Source organism: Ascaphus truei, chromosome 1, assembly GCF_040206685.1.
Source record: "Ascaphus truei isolate aAscTru1 chromosome 1, aAscTru1.hap1, whole genome shotgun sequence".
Taxonomy (NCBI): domain Eukaryota; kingdom Metazoa; phylum Chordata; class Amphibia; order Anura; family Ascaphidae; genus Ascaphus; species Ascaphus truei.
In genome coordinates, this window is record NC_134483.1 from 156,068,238 (window position 1) to 156,083,308 (window position 15,071).

A 15,071-nucleotide genomic window follows, 5' to 3' on the forward strand; every position below is an offset into this window, starting at 1 on the left:
AAAAAGTGAAAGTCTGTGGCCCTGGAGATTGTTGTCTGTTGCGGTCTCGTTGTGGGGGTCCATGCTTCCGGATTGTACCTCTCTTGCAAGGTTAATCCTCCAGCACCTGGACCAGTGTGGTGGCCCCGTTGTCGCACACAGTAAGTCTTAATACACCTGTAGGTTGGCAATACTGTCAGCACAGCCTCGGTAACATTTAATGCAATCATTTGATGCACCGTGAGGTCACTTCCTCCATCAGAGTTTGGCAATTTGAAATTACATTAGGAACACAATGTTTTGATAATTGTGATTAATAGCTTTGTGTGAATAGTGACAACAAAGAAATAGTTGGTGATGTTTAATTATTCTTCATAGATTCTAGAGATACAGATTCAAGAATGTTTCTTCTTTTTTTTTTACTTCCTAGAATTAAAAAAGGTACTTTAAAAAGCAATGGGTCCTTTGTTTGGTATTGCCCTTAATTGACAACCAATTCTATGGAATTACACATTCCCTAGCTGCATGGCCTTTGTAAAGAAGAAGATGCTTGAAGGCAATCAACAACTTAAAACAGGCATGTTTTCTTACCTTGTAATTTCTTTTAAATCAATATCAGATGAATCAACTTACCTAAAAGGTTAAATGCGCTAAGCATTTTTTTTTATAACAATGAGGCAATTTTCATATAATTTTAGATTTATTTTTCTTATTATACTTTCATTTGTATGAAACAACCTTGGCTCTGCCTTACATATTAAAATATCTGTTTAACCAAACGCTAATTAACTTGTATGCTTAGAAACTATCCGCATTGCATTTTAACTGTCTATTTTCTCATCCTCAACCTGTGGGGATTGCATTTATTGATAGAGCAGAATGTTGCAGTAATTTACCATGACAGTACCAACGATATTTTGAGAGAGCACAAAGTAGAAAGGAGCAAGTGTCCATCAGCTTTTGTTTCCATATGTTTTTTATTCTATACAAAATTATTTGTAAATCCTCTGGATGTCTAAGCCTAGAGGAAGCTGTGTACTTTACCACAAGTCCACAATAAAGCTAAAACTGTAGTACTGTAATGTAGTGTATTTCTCACAATCCCCATTTCTTTTAGCACAGATAAGGATTTTTAGCCCTTTTAGAATAAAAACGTAGGTTTCTATAGGGTGTATTGATGAAAGTGTGATTATGCAGATTTAAATGGGACTTTCAGGCAATACTGCCTTGATTGGCACCATCACCGGTTAATGAAATATCCCATATGTGTCAATGCAATTTTGGAGCATTTTCTTCCGGAGTCAATGTATTAAATTACTTACTCTAGCTCCTATTTTGCCTAATCTGCTCTAGATTGAGGAGCATCAGTAGTAAGAGTAGAGAATGAGTTACATACTGTACAAAAACAGAAAGGCCAGCGCAACATACAAAATGACACAAAATATAGTACAATACTTCAGTGCTTATCTGCTCATGAGTAAGGGTCATTTAGTTAAACCCTTTGGCCAAAAGGTTATGTCTGCAGCCACTTCACGGCATGACCAATCTGCAGGTCCTAACACTACCTGGCACAATTCTCATGCACCTCTCTTTTCTGCTGGAGGGAGAAAGACCATACTGGGTCTGTGATACACAGGATCATGATAACAACTGCTAATTGGAAAGTGGGGCAGGGCGAGCTTTAAACCCTGGGGAGGAGAGCCACACCTCCAAGCAACAAAAGTTGCGTAACCCATCTAGCTCCAGAGCCACAAAACCCACCCTCACATTATATACAGCATATATATTAGTGCCAAAAAGCAGTGCTTCTGAGCGACTGATATACAAACAAAAACAGAAAGGCCAGCAGAACATACAAAATGACACAACATATAGTACAATATCTCAGTGCTTATCTGCTCATGAGTAAGGGTCATTTAGTTAAACCCTTTGGCCAAAAGGTTATAAGCCTGCAGCCACTTCACGGCATGAGGGAGGGAGTGGCTCAGTGAGTTTCACTGACTGGCACTGAGAGTCTGAAGCAGGGGAGCCTGGTTCAATTCCCGATGTCGGCTCCATGTGACCTTGGGCAAGTCACTTTATCTCCTTGTGCCTCAGGCACCAAAACCATAGATTGTAAGCTCTGCGGGGCAGGGACCTGTGTCTGCAAAATGTCTCTGTAAAGCACTGCGTATAACTAGCAGCGCTATACAAGAACATGTTATTATTATTATTATGACCAATGAGTTACATGTTGCGCACATAGCCCCCTTTCCCCGTGTCTAAGGGAACTACATGTGCTGCATACCTGTTTAGCGTACAGGAGGCCTAATCCTCCGCCACTGGGAGCCTTGGGTGATTGCATCTCTCTGGTTACAGCGCCTCCACCTGGGAGGGATCCTAGCGCAGCAGGATGACCTATCTCAGGAACCAATACAATCAGTAAATACACACACAGGATAAAACACCAAAAACACTAATATACAGTATATCAGTACACCCACAGTATAACACAGGATCATGCAAGGCACCACAATACACTGCCCCCACCATAACACCACCCCGGTGGAACCCCCAAAGTACTGAGGTGTCCTGGGCACTGACCCACCCTGGTGTCCACAGAGCCACAGAGCCAGGCCCACCGCTTGTCCTCAAGAATCCACCTCTGGAGGGAGCTCCCGCTGAAGGGTGTCCCTGTAAATGTCTCTGTTTGCCTGGGTTGGGTCTCCAACCACAGGCCGAGCACACCGCGTCGCGTCCATCACCAGCATGCAGCACAGTGACAAATACAAAGAAACACTTATAACATTGTAGACATTTAGAAGATTATGCTTCCAAAACCTTCAGTACATGGTCAATGGAAAAGTCACATGTGAAAGAATTTCTCACAAAATATTAATTGCTTATTGTTAGATTACCAAATATGCTGTTATCTCAAGTAAAATACCATGTCATCATTGGTCATTGGTCATCATTGAACAATTTGGTTTGTCATTGTCACTAGTCTTAACAAGGCCCACAGTCAACCATGTTAAAGTCTTACCTTCACTTTGCTATTTATTGAAGTTTGGTATGCTATCTCTGTACAGTATTTATCAAAGTTTGCATTGTCCGTCATTTACTAAAAATACAGTCAAATGCAAAAATGCAATCAACGATACAGAATATGTTCCTTTCCTTTATGTTACCCCTAGTAGAATAATATATGATAACACATAGCATGAGGGAGAGCCTGCAACGTGCACAAATCAGGAAATGGCAAAAGCTATCAATAGTAGATCTCACAAGAGTGTGGCTTTCTATCAAATATGCCTGCACAGTTTGTGTGTTGCTTCTTTCTGCTTTGTTAAAAGCATGGGATTAATGAATTTCAATAATCATAAAGCGTGTCACTGCTGCGACTTTATCTCATATCTGCATCTCATATCTGCAACAGCTGATTGTGGCAACTATGACAATCTTCCATATTTAGTGCAAAAAAAATCAGTAGGCAGTCATAGCATGTTTTATTGTTTTGCTATCAAGATAATTCTTTACTTACAGTATCTTATCAAGTAGATTTTTTTTGTGTGGAAATTCTGAGCAAAGAAGAATATAATGTTTAACAATATTATGCCATAGCATACGGTATGTTTCATTTTTGCTAAACCACTGTACTCTTTGGTGTACTGTATGTGATATTACAAAACTATTTTTGAGTTTTAACTACTTTTTCCCCTAAAGTTTTATGCAGTGATATCAAAATTCACACGTCATCTTCAATAATACTAAAGCAAATCATTTTATATTTTAGGTCTCTACCCTGAGATTGCAACCACAGGATGTTCCCTGGAGACGTGTAAGTTGGATATTCACTAAAACTTGTGAGGCATTGTTACTAGATTCAAGTTTGTCATTCGGTTCATAAGCATATTTAATGCAATCACAATGTATGCAAATTGAATAGTAATTATAAATGCACAACGTAACAAGAAAAATATCCATGCTATGAGCTGTCTTTTGTTAGCAGTCAGTATGAAAGCATTGCAAAAGCTGGACATGTGTATTAAAAGAATATGTTGGAGATACTGTGCAAGTAGAACTACAGGTGTAATATATGAATGTACAGTTTTTGAAAGAGTACAGTTCTTAACTCAAATAGAGAAAAATAATAAATCAGGGTAAAATGCATCAAAGATAAGGTTTTATTTTGTTTTTGACTAATGTCAAATGAAAAAAATAAAATAGAAATGGAAAGAAGGACATTAGAACCTGTATTTGCAGCAACTGAACAATGTTTAGGGCCCTGATTATGGTTCCATAATGGAACTGAAATGTTTGTACTGTATGTGTTTCCATGCCCGCAATGTCATTTTGTCTGTAACTGCTTGTCTGTTATATATTGTTTAAAACCAAATTGATGGATGTTGTTTTTAATAGCAGTTGATTCTTTATGCCTTTTTTAAGGGTTTATCCATCTCCTTTTTGCCTTTGCAAAAGTATTACTTATCAATTGTAGTTAATAATCAGCAACGAACAATACAGTATTTGGTCTTTTGAATATAGCAAGACTTACTGTCCCAGGCGCTGCTAAGGAACAAGCAAAAGTCGGTGGCGCCAGGCCCAGTGTCTGCCATGATCAAGCTGTGGGGGGTCCATGCTTCCAAATAGGACATCCCATAGTATACTCCACACGACATCTAGGGGCTTATTCTATTTCAGCTGAAGAGACCGATTGTCTATTTTCAGCCGGAATTCCTTATTGCAGTCAATGGTAGATTTCATCCGAAAATGGCCCCTCTGCTGCTTTGGCTGATATACTGTAGAATAAGTCCCCGTTGGTTCTTCCAGAACAGCAATTACAAGTCAATAATAAGTACTGTAGCTTTTTTATCAATGTTAAATTGGTACAGAGGTAGTAAGGCATATTGTCAGTGGTGCTGTGCTACTCCACCGCAGCACCACCACTGACAATATGCCTTACTACCTCTGTATTTCCACAAGAGATATACAGTATATGTGATGCGGTTCATCACTTTAAGAAGTGGACTTTGTTTAAACACATTCCCCACGGGGCTATTACCTAATTGAGACTAGTTTGCACTTATTGTCTATATATTTATACATCTGTGTGACACTTGTTGTAATTATTTATGTATTCTTATTGTGTATTATCACTATTTCAACACATTCAATTTCTTAAATTTGTATACCTATTGCACACATATATTTTTTTGTCACACATTCACTTATTACACTTTATAGGTAGCGCTATTTTAATTTATTTTTCGTTTTATATATTCTATAGGAAAGAGCACAAGAAACGCTTCTATGTTGTAATAAAGTTTTTATTAGGTTAAGGTTTAAAAAATAATTAAAAGTGCACACTTACAATCACAGTGGCTGTTCATGAGAACAAGGTATACAGGTATTGTAACCTGTTGTTTCCAGGGTAAGTCAATGTAAGGCTTGTCTGCAGGGTGAGTTTTCTCCTTCCACAGAGGTGGGGAGGGTAGATGGGGGTGAGGGGGGGTCTCCGGCGTGTCTGCATCGGTGAATGCCCTCCTTCCGGTTTCCGCTGTTGATGGATGATAATGTAATCTCCTCAACCCTGCTTTCGGCAAGAGCAGGTTTGCACAGCTCTGCACAGTTCTGCCAAGTCTTTGCCAGGTCTGCCTGCTTTCTCACACTCTCACGCAGTAAGATGGCTTATGAACAAGGAAAACTTAGCAACAGGCTAGGCACAGCAACTGGCTAGCCTCATGAACAGGAAAGGCTCACGAACAAGTAAGGCTCAGTAACTAGAACTCCAGGTGGCCAGGAATACAGGGAAACGTATACAATGCTCAGACAGGGGCTGGAAGTCACTGGCTGCTATTTAAGCCCGAACTGGTGCAGCCAATATAGCAGGCTGCCAGCAATCAAAATGTCCACAGCAGCCAGGTAAGGGTGGGTTCCAGCCAAAGCCTGGACTGGAACCCTTACATTACCACCCATAGAGGGCCTAATGAAGTTGAGGGGACACTTGTTACAATTAATTTACTGGGAGAACCGACAAACTAAAAATGCAGGAAAAATGTATTTAGAGTTTTCAAAAAGGAACATAATTTGCTTCACCTTTTTGGCTTGTCAAAAAATATTTTTTCAACAAATATTTAAATTCACTAATCATTCAATTATACATTAGCACTGATCAGGGCCAGCTTCATGGCGGTTCCATTGGTTCAGTCACACTGAGCCCAACGCTTACAGAGGCCCTGCCCTCTTCCTCACAACATTTAAACTGATTGCCAAGACAGAGTGCGGGGCCTCTGTAAGTGTCTCTCACCATCTGTCTGGCTTCTCCTCTCCAGTATCTTCTGATTGCGATGACACATTGCCATGACGACACGGCGTCAAAAGACACAGCAATGTCAAATGGCGATGCGTTGCCATGCTAACGTGATGCTGCAATGTTACATTGCCATGACAACGTGACACTGCAACGTCTCATGATGCCGCAATGTTGCAGAGATGCAGAGCAAGAAGACATGCCGGAGAAGATAAAAGGCCCTGATTGGTACTGATTAAACTCCGGCAATGCAATTTTTTATCCCACAAAAATGTGTATGCCAAAGCTTGTGGGTACTATTAATTTGTTTGGCTCTAATTTGGAGGTGCCTATCATGCTTTACAAACCTCTAATAATTAGATGTAATATAAATATGATATAATACTAGTTTAACAATAAGGGCTGACTATGCATATATATTTTGAGGTTTACAAAGGTAGTACCTTTGAGTGCAAACGTTACTAAGAGATGTTTCAATGAATGTGTTTACATTTAAAACTTTCTGAGTTTAAGAGGCAGGGGAACATTTATCCACTTAAAATCTTCGTACAGTATGAATTGATTAAGTGAATAAATCTCATGACACAAGAAAAAGCCCATTGATCAAATAAAAAAAAAATGTAGAATAATCTTCTTGTGTTTATAATCGTAATAGTGGAAGTTCAATATTTCTATTCAAACAAAGAGTCTAATAGACATATTTGCAAAAGGTCTTATAATGTTTGCAGTCTTTGTGGAAGACAACATGTATAAAACCTTTGGAGTGAGTGACTACCAGTGCCAGAAGTTCTCCCGGGGATTGCTGTTATTCAGATATTGTCTTTCATTTGAACTTCAAACACTTTTTCTGCAGAAGGTCTTTTAATGGCTTTTGCAAATTACAACCCTTTTCATTTGCATTGTTTTAATGTCCTCCAAGAATTTTCTTTAGGGAAACAAGTGGTTGCATAGCAAAAGGCAATTATAAATTTAGTTTGAGTAAGTATACCGTACTGTAGATGTGCCTGATGTGGTAATTGAACACCTAAAAAGTCAATCAGATGAGCAGTCTTGCTTTATTTAAATTATACAACATTCCAATAATGTTTTAAGTATCTAAAATACTCAATAATTCTGTATTTAATATTTGACTGAATTTATGAACCTTTCTCAGTAGAGTGTAGAACTTACCTGAGATATAATTTGGAAGTGTACCAAGAGTTTTTGCACAAGATGAGGCATCTAATGGGTCTCTGGGGCTAATTCAAGCCATTGAGGTTTTTGGACAATCTGAATGTGGTTGATGCATAGTGAATTAGCCCCCCTGCTTCCCCAAAATGTACACATTTTACAGCATTCTTTATAGCTCCCACTGAGGCATTGCTTTGGGACACAAAGAACGTGCCAACAGGAGCAGATGTAATTTTAATGGTATTAGCCAAGTAGAAACAAATGTTGAGCTACGACGCTATTGCACTCACTGGCATATCTGTATAAACACTTTAAAGGGCATAAAAACATAAATACTGTACATTTACAACAATGGACTAGCTTGTTATAATTGTTTTATTTAATTGATATAGAGAGAAAATAAAGATAATACAGACAACTAAAATACCATATACTGGATGTGGCCTTTTGTCAATGTAGCTGATAACTTTATTAACATTGACTGAGTATATACAGAAGCAATTAGGTCTCCAAATAACGAAGGCCTGGTAATTGCCCCAAAAGGGAAATCAAACCTTTCTGATGAATGGAAATGTTCTATAGAGGTGACATTTCAGTAAGAAGAGTCTAGAAGGTTCAAAGATTGGAAAGCAGAGGCAACGAAGGGCAACGCTGCACTTGAATAGTTCCAGATCTCTCCACTCTGGACCACAGTGTGGAGCCAAGGAGAATCTGGTCCGGGTGTCTCGTCAGAGGCTGAAGAAACAGTCCAGTCATGTGCAGGTTGCAGCGGGCGTTGAAATGAAGTCTGACGATGTAATGGACTGGAAGTCGAGAAAAAAAATGTGTAGGAACTAACTGATTTGGTTACACGTGCAAACTATGTCATGGACACTTATCCTTGCAACATAATAAGCTCGTACAGGTATATTGTATATTATGTCTCTAGAATGAGTAGTGCATGAATAGTGCAAGATTGTATTGTCTGAAAATGTAGATAAGACTACAAGTTAGTATACAGGGGTGACGGCCCTTAACAAGATTACTAGATAATGTAAAACGTTAATGGCCCTTTTTATATAAATATTCTAGAGTAGGAAAACCCCGGGGAGGTGATAGAAACTGTCCGGTTTCGTGGATTTAGATATAGATAATGTTTATCATATCCTGGGGTATAAGAAGCTGTTACTAAGAAAAGTGGTTTTGAAAATGGTTCTTTATTGATAGGCAACAAAATATGTTCGTCAAGAATAGTATGTTATGACGAAACATAGTGTCAGTAATTGCTGCACATAATCAAATGGAATGCTTAGGAAAAGTTTCACATTAGTTTCCAGTGAACGCTTAATGTGTGGGAATTAGATCAAGTGTTTTAGACGGGATACTTCTGAATACTGTATATCCATGGCTGCTCACCCCAGAATGTGTAAAATAGGGGGAGGAGGGATGATATGTGACATAGGGGCTTATGCAGAGAGGATAGAGAAGGGAAATAGCCCCATGTTTTGGCGAAAATACGTACCAGAAAAGCTTGTCCTGCAGAGAACATGGAGAGATTCATAAAATTCGCCACAGCAGGTTTCTTTACTTTAAAAATTGCCAAACACGTGGAGAGATTGGTAAATTTGCCATGTTAAAATAGGGTGGTATGCAGGTAGCATAGATGCACTGCAACTCGCCATTCTGCCCTATATTATAGCGAGTTCAATCTAGCCAGAAAAACTTGGCAATTTTGAATCTCATCAGAAAAATGAGGTAACGCAGCTTTCAGCATACGACCATAACTTGCTCCAATTCTGTGGCTATTTTCTTGCCGTTTTCACATTAAATAACGTTCCTCTCTGCATAAGCCCCATAGTCGTAGAATATTAGGCAGCTGTCTGTCCGATTTTAAGGCAGAAAATGGAAAAAGGGGGAAAAATTATCCATTCCACCGTTTCACATTTGCTGAGACTGTGGGATAGAAACTCCAGATTGTTGAAGCAGGATCATCTTCCATTAGTATGTCAGTGATGCAATGCACTGTTATAACTTAATAATAAAATAACTGATTATATTGTGTGTAGAAGATAACTTTTATTATTTTCTTGGACTTTTCACCAAATCAAGATTTCACTGTGCTCATACTGCATGTCCAGTCTGTTATGGAATACTAATTACGTGTTTGTTAATCTGAACCACACAACTGCCAATGATGAGCAGAGCAGAAGGAACTACAGTATGCTATTGTTACTTATTTACAGTTCTCTAAACAAATCGATGAGGACTATATTTTTTCTAGTGTGTTTAGGATGAGGTTAAAGTAGAAATTTCACCTAAAATGTATATATTTGTAACCAGGGGTTCTCCGTAGCAGAACCATATTATTTTCAGTTTAGGGGGACCCCAGTTCCTAAGATACATACTGCTGCAGTTACTAACTCTTCCAGGGTATTTAAATTGATGTCCAAGCTGCAATGGGTGATGATTTAGTTTCTTACTGGCCCACTGAACTCATGAGATTTCGTGACCAAATTGAACACCAGAAAATAGGCAGAACACAGTGGTAAGTATTTTGGGAACCATTGCGTCCCTGGAACAGGAATTGAATTGATTTATCAGAGGAGGACTCACTGGTTTCAATGCTGTTGAAAAAAAATTGTTAATAAAATAAATCAATCAGGGAGTATCCGGATGTATAGAACCCTCAGCGGTAGCACGGAAACCCAGAAAAGACAGGAGACCGAACACATAAAAACTGACAAAATGTATTGTTAAAATAAAGGAAAACAAAAATTGGGAAAACAAAATGGAGTCTGTAAAGTGTGTAGAGCTACAGTACATGCAAAAGACTAAGGTAGCTAAGGTAACAAACAAGGATAGGGGTCAACTACTGTAATGCCAAGGGAAAAACCAGGACAAACTAAGGTTAGCTGCAAGAATTGCAGTGCTACATGCAAAGAGCAATGCTAACAGCGACAAAATTATAAGGGTGACAAATAGTGTAAGGGGAATACATGAGAACAAAACAAGAAGGTACCTGCAGAGCTAGGAACCTGAATAAAAAGGAGCAGGGAATGTTGCAGCACTAGGGAAAAATGTCTCCTGACCTGTAAACAGAAAGTTTGACAAGGAATGAACTAACATACTGGATGGGGTTTCAAACCCAAACTAAGATGGCAGCTGGCCTCATGGACTATTATGGTTCTTACCAGTTCTGGGCCTGAACCTGATTCTTCTGTGCACTACTACAGATATACAAGTTATACTGTGGAAGGGAATCATGACCCTTGAAGGATTATTAAAATTTTGCTCATCCTTTCCTCACTTACTGTACATACAACACATACCTTCCTTTTCACAAGAACACACACACCAAATTCACCCACCTTCTTCTAACTCACAGAGTTTTACTCCCCTTCTCTTACTTATTCCACACACCTTTCCCCATCCTTCTAAATGCACGAGCCTCCCTCCCCAAAAAGAGCCCTCAATCCTTTCCTCTTTTCTTCCACCTTCACACACACACCTGTCTGGAGATGGAGAGGATCCTCTGTGCCTGGCTAAGAAAGGTAAGTGGATCGCAGGCCCTACATCTCCATCTTCAGGCAGTGCAGGCCATGTCCACTGAGCAACCGGCTGAGATTTTCCTCTGGGCCACGGCACACTTGGTATAGGGTCGTGACACACCAGGGTTCTGTGGCACTATGCTTGAGGAACACTTTGCTAATGAGTGAATTTTTGGGTACTGCGTTAGTATCTCTATAGACTTATACTATACTACAGTATAAAGAACTTCAATGAAAAAGAAACAGCAAATGGTTCCTATACATGCAGTGGATACTATTTAATTCACTTGTTGATGTGATGTTCACATTTTTCCTATTTCAGTCTTCTTGTTGTATTTTTGATGTATGGTATTAAGGATGGCACCATAGTTGTTGCTTCTCATATTTGTCTTACTAAAGAATATACAATAACAGATTGCAAAATCCTTGGAACATGAACCTCTGTCCTTACCTCTTTAAGTGTGTACAATATATTTTATATCCTTGACTCAAATACCATTGTACTGTACTGGGAAACATGTTGTTCTAAAGTAAATATCCTGATTAATAATAGCAATCCAAATCCATGTTTACGTCTTTTTATTTTCATACAGCTCCATTTGTAAAATACCTACTCACGAGTTTAAATATATATTTTATTTCACTAAAGAAAATTGAGAATGGAGAGAAATAACAGGTTGGAAATAACTCATTGAGTCAAGTATATTCTTATTTTTTTATGGGAAGGGGAAAAGGGTCAATAACATTCAGAATAATGCACTAGGTGGAGTAAACAATATTTATAGTAATCATGTGTATTTCTTTGAAAGAAAATACTTAACTCATGATTTATCAAGGGCAGGTGCACCATACGAGATGCTTACTTAAAAATAACGAATGACTGTTTGTAAACAAGATACAAGAAGTACAATAACATGTTTTTATAGATTATACACAATGTGAACTAGAATGTACTTTCAACTCAATGCATTTTTAGTATCAAAATCAAGGTTGGTTTACATGATGTCGATGGGAGATGTGTCATAGGGGTTTATTCATTAATCTACAATAGACAATGGGAGTTTCCATGTGTTAGTGCCCCCATCGGCACTATCATAGTTTACTGAATAGCTCTCATATACAGAAATATATAAAAAGTGTAGACAATTCAGAAGTTAAGTGATTTTAGATTAAATTACTATTAAACCATAAACCCGAGGCAACTGTCCAGCATGGATGAAAACCTTGGCTGTTTGTGGTGTAGTTGTGAGAATTACATGCATGTTTTGACCCTTGATATTTCTTACTTCGGACTTACAAATAGAGGATGTTAAAGTTGAATATGAATAGTGCATGTATTATGTCTGCCAGATATTGTGTTTTAGAACTTCAGTTGAGCTATTTACCCTTTACCATGTACTAATCCTTTAGCTACTATAGTTTGAAAGCCATGCCATGTTTCCTTGATGGCAGCTACATACTATTCATGGGTGGCACCTTCCACTGTATGTTATCCAAGCATTTTTCACACACAAATGCTTTTTCCATCCTTTCTGCCTTTGCATCAACATAAAGTGTAGCAAATATATCAGTGTCTATAATTTATGTAGTTCAAGGGGCAAATTCTATGTATTCTGAAATGTCCGTTTGGTCAATATTCATCTACAAATGGCAGATGTGATGTTACATAGTTACATAGCAGTTACATAGTAGATGAGGATGAAAAAAGACATTCGTCCATCAAGTTCAACATATGCTAAATTTAGACAACATATACTTTATCCTATATCTATACTTACTTATTGATCCAGAGGAAGGCAAACAAAAAAACCCAGTGTCATATCATCCAATGATATCTCATAAGGGGAAAAATAAATTCCTTCCTGATTCCAAGAATTGGCAATCGGATTACTCCCTGGACCAACATTCTTCCAATGTTTACTTATTTGGTATATCCCTGTATACCTTTCCCTTCTAAAAAGATGTCCCACCTATTATTTTTTAACAAATCCATTGTATCTGCCATCACAGTCTCCATGGGTAATGAATTCCACATTTTAACTTTCCTCACTGTAAAGAACCCTTTCTTTTGCTGCTGGCAAAAACCTCCTTTCCTCCAACCTAAAGTGATATCCCTGAGTCCTTTGTACTGCCCTTGGGATGAATAGTTCTTTTGAAAGCTCCTTGTACTGTCCCCGAATATATTTGTATATAGTTATCATATCCCCTCTTTGACGCCTCTTTTCTAATGTAAATATATCTAATTTAGCTAGTTTCTCCTCATAAGTTAGATTGTCCATCCCCTTTATTAATTTGGTGGCTCTTCTCTGCACTCTCTCTAGTTCCATAATGTCTTTCCTAAGGAGTGGCGCCCAAAATTGTAATCCATATTTAAAGTGTGGTCTTAGTAATGCTTTGTAAAAGGGAATAATTATTTTACTTCCCTTCCATCCATTGCCCGTTTAATACAAGAAAATATCTTATTTGCCATTGCAGCTACTGCATGACTTTGGGCACTATTGCTAAGCGTGCTGTCTACAAGCTGTCTACAAGCACTCCTAAATCCTTCTCCATCAAGGATTCCCCCAATTATCCCCATTTAATTTGTAAGACACCTGTTTATTCTTGCTTGACAAATGCATAAACTTACATTTATCTGTATTAAATCTCATCTGCCATTTACCTGCCCTAGTTTCCAGTCTCTCCAAGTCCTTCTGGAGAGAAATGACATCCTGCTCTGATTCCACTAGCTTCCACAATTTAGTATCATCAGCAAAGATGGAGACTTTGCTCTCGATGCTAACCTCAAGGTCATTAATAGACAAGTTAAAAAGCAGTGGTCCCAGTAGTGATCCCTGAGGTACTCCACTCACGACCCTAGCCCAACCTGAAAAAGTTCAATTTATGACATCTCTCTGTTGTCTGTCCTTCAACCAGTTTTCGATCCAGGCACATATATTTTTACTGAGTCCAATTTGCTTTATTTTGTACACCAACCTCTTGTGTTGAACCGTATTAAAAGCCTTTGCAAAATCTAAGTAGACCACATCAACTGCATTACCCTAGTGTAAATTCCTACTTACCTCCTCAAAGCAACAAATAAGGTTAGTTTGGCATGATCTATCCTTCATAAATCCATGCTGACTATTACTAATAATTTTGTTTTCCGTTATGTATTCCTGAATATTATCCCGTATTAAACCTTCAAGTAGTTTCCCCACTATAGAAGTCAGGCTTACAGGTCTGTAATTCCCCGGATGTGATCTAGCTCCCATTTTAAATATAGGCACCACATCTGCTTTACGCCAATCCTGTGTTACTGAGCCTGTGGAAATTTAGTCCTTGAATATTAAATGTAATGGTTTGGCTATTACTGAACTTAACTCCATGAGAACTCTTGGATGTATGCCATCGGGGCCAAGTGCCTTATTTACTTTAATTTTTTCAAGCTGTCTATGAACTTCTTCCTCAGTTAACCAATTGTTCATTAATATGGAGGTTGTGGCTACCTCCTGTGGCACTACAATTGAAATTCATTCTTTCCTGGTAAACACAGAGGCAAAGAATTTGTTTAATAGCTCTGCTTTTCCCTTATCTCCAACAATCTGCCTGCCCATCCCACACTGAAAAGGTCCTATACTTTCTTCCCTCATTTCATTTGTTATTAAGGTACTTAAAGAACTTTTTAGGGTTGTTCTTACTTTCTATTGTAATCTTTTTTTCATTATCCATTTTTGCTAATTTGATTGCCCTTTTGCAATTTTTGTTACATTACTTATAATTCTGATACGATGCCTCTGTCCCTTCTGACTTAAAGAATCTAAATGCCTTCCTCTTCTTTTCTATTTCCTCCCCTACCTGTTTATTTATCCACATTTGTTTTGACTTATTTCTTTTATACTTATTACCCAAGGGTATACACTGATAAGTGTGCTTTTCTATCAATGTTTTAAAGACTGCCCATTTATCTTCTACATTTTTCCCTGCAAAAACATCATCCCAATGTATTACTTGTAGATTACAGTAGTCCTCAGTTTATTAAAATCTGCCTTTCTAAAGTTTAATGTCTTTGTTGAACCCAAGTAATCTGTTTTTTGATAATTTATTTCAAATGAGACCATGTTATG

General features: G+C 38.1%; 1 protein-coding gene across 38 annotated transcripts in view; it reads left to right on the top strand.

Moving 5' to 3' along the window:
• Positions 1–15,071, top strand: part of PTPRD (protein tyrosine phosphatase receptor type D) — a 1,925,499-nt gene that overhangs the window by 749,175 nt on the left and 1,161,253 nt on the right. For all 38 annotated transcript variants that reach the window (XM_075596164.1, XM_075596174.1, XM_075596156.1 and 35 more), the window contains exon 5: positions 3,752–3,796. The gene's annotated coding sequence lies outside the window, so the exon portion shown is untranslated. The remainder of the gene's footprint in view (positions 1–3,751; positions 3,797–15,071) is intronic.